Source organism: Heliconius melpomene, chromosome 16 (assembly GCF_056956725.1).
Source record: "Heliconius melpomene rosina isolate 202511_hmr_F chromosome 16, ASM5695672v1, whole genome shotgun sequence".
Lineage (NCBI taxonomy): Eukaryota > Metazoa > Arthropoda > Insecta > Lepidoptera > Nymphalidae > Heliconius > Heliconius melpomene.
The window spans coordinates 9231762-9234795 of record NC_140404.1 but is presented as its reverse complement, the minus strand read 5'-3'; positions in this window follow the sequence as shown (position 1 = coordinate 9234795).

Genomic DNA, 3034 nt, shown 5'->3' with positions numbered 1-3034 from the left:
TCTGCTAAAAGATAAGAAAAAAGTATTCACATTTGTATGATAAAAAGTAGAAACATTGTTGAGCATCCTTTGTCCTCGAATAATTTAACCCTAGAAATACTCCATGTTTACGTAGCTGCAAACAGGTACAAAATAAAAGGTAGACGTTTCATGAGAACGTATGTTAACGTTAGATTATTTGTCAGTAATTTTTTTATCTTCACATCTCGAGAAATAAATAGTAGCAGGGTAGGCAGACGGAACCTGGGAACCTAGTGTTAAAATACTCTTCGTGAAACTTTCGTTTCTCACTTTCCGCCGAAAACTCGAGACATTGCTTTTGAGTAGCGGAAAATATTTCATTCCCCCGAGCTGGAATCGAACCCATAAGCATAACCGTCGCATTGATAATGGCACGATTGTGCCCTGATGGCATCAATTAGCCAAAGTAGAAAATCTATACTGTTTAGTATTTATTTTAATATTAATACAGTAAAAAAAGGTGTAAAATTGAATATATTTGCAAGAACAATATAAAAGGATGTGAAAACACTAATAGAAAATGAATATGTCTTTTTTTAAATTTGTTCATCTCTTCAACTATTGGATGCATTTTCAACTATTAGATGAGGTACGAGCCACCTGATGGTATCAGCGAGGACGACCCCATATAACACCAAAGGAGACTCATTAGTATAACGTTCAGTAAAGTTTGTTTTGACTGCTCCATAAAAAATTATGATTGTGAATACGAAAAAAAATAAGATTTCATTAGCTAAAGCAAAGTCGATTGATAAAATGTAATTTGTTTACTATTTATCCGATATAATAATGTTTACTTATAAGCTCTTATAGCTACTATCACCCTTTATTAGGATTCGAATAAATATATCTCGTCGTATAAGGTTTCATTAAATTATGTTTATTCAATTTGGATGGTTGTGGCCCCGAGTAAACGACATTTCTAAAAATTAAATATATAGAATATTTGTGTAATAGTCTTGTTTTTCGTCTTCGTATTATTCTGTCATCTCAATAATAATAGTTTTTTTATATTTTTAAATGTATCTTTTTTTATAATAATTTATATTTAAAAATGTAAAATTGATTCACTAATTTAATAAAAGTATATGCTGTATCGTTTAAATTACAACGATCGTTTAGTTACAAGATGGGGCGAAGTACCTAATAGCTTGAGAACTAAATAACTTATTGTTGCTTAATGATATAGATTTGGGCGATAAACCTTTTTGAATGGTTCTAGTTACAGTTCGAACAAAATTATATACGTGTGTTAATTTGTATTTTCAAAAGAAAACGACTTGTGGTTAGGCTCGTGTTTATAAATGGCTCTCACCTCTGAGATCGATCTTCAGTTGCCGATAATTTTGATAAATTATGAATGATAACGGCAACTCAAGATCGATCTCGGACTTGAGAGCGATTTATAAATACCTAGATAAAGACCTAGAATAAGGCCTTACACGCTTTCAAGCGAGCGGGGATTAAAATCCATTAGAAAGTTTACATTATTTTAGTATCTAATGGATAGAGGATATTTGTGATTAAATATCTAACAGCATACCAACCGAATTTATATAATTAGTTATTTGTTAAATATTCGAAGTAATAAAGACCATTACAACTTTCGAAGTTTATACAGTCAAAGCATCAAAGCTAGCTAATAAGAAGTTTAAATTGAAACTCTTTCAACTGGATAGCACTTAAAAGTATTTGAAAAGCAATATATAGTTATTCAGAGGCCAAAGAGGATTCTCTTTGGCCAGGACACTCAATGACATTCAGCTCTCCTCTATCAGTCATTGCGGGTTGAGCGGTTTAACTCTCCGTCTTGTTTTGCCTTTTCGGAGGAGAAAACTCCCCTAGTAGAGGGAGAGAGAGATCTATTCCAAAACTATCACAGTTATAATCTGACTCTGACCCACTGTACCATTTGCACCACATTGTTATTACAAACCAGCAAAACAAAGAATACAATGAAAATGTATATATTAAAAAAAAATGTTTAAAAAGAACAGAGATGAGCTTAAAATGAATCTCAACAGAATAACAAATTAGAGGTATTACAGTCGAGGTGGAATCCCATAACGTTAATGCTCAAATACTCGTGTCTAGTTGCACTAATCTTGCCTCTGGTAGGGTTGCTAATGTAAAAAAATATATTGTATAATTTTGTTTTATTTTTTTTATTAAGTACTTATACAAATATAATATCACTCAACGTTGCTAAGCTAAGTTGCTCATAAGAATCATTAATAATATTCATATAAAAATATATTTATAAGAAATATACCATTTTTTATTAATATAAATACGAAAAAGGAAAGAGAAGAAAAAAATGGAAAGTGAGGAACGGAGTGTCTTAACACTAGGTTCCCTCTACCTAGCCTGCTGTGTGCGGGATACAGCGTGAAGGCAGTATCAAAAAATTATAGAGTATAATAAGCAAACGTGTCAAAAAGCCTTTTTAATAACCCTAGCCAACGGCTTTCAGCTTGTTCAAATTAGCCTATTCTGTTTTTACTCCTGCTGTTTTTACTAAAAGTGAACCTATGAATACAGTATATTATAAATGTATATTTTTTTACCCGATTACGGCAAAGCAAAAAGGAGGGTTATGATTTTGACCGGTATTTTTGTATGTATGTCTGTATTCGTATGTAAGTATGTTCATCATATCAAAATTAGTTGAGGTATTGTTGGAATCGTGTTAATTGTCCGCTGTTTATGGGTTATATGATTAAATTGAATGTGGCGCTCTCTAGACTATAAAAATGAAAGATTAAAAAACAAATGAAACGTCTAAATTACAACATTTTTAATAAATATATATTTATCGCATGTACTCGATTATTGAAAATCATTTCTACAACTCACTCACTCGAATGAATAATTGAATTATTAATACACGCAACGCCTCCGGAATTCGGCGGAAAGGGGAGAATGGAGAGGTTCATCACTAGTTTCCCTTTGCCTACCATGCTGTATGAGGGATATGACGTGAAACTGATTAAAAAACATTTTATTAAATAAA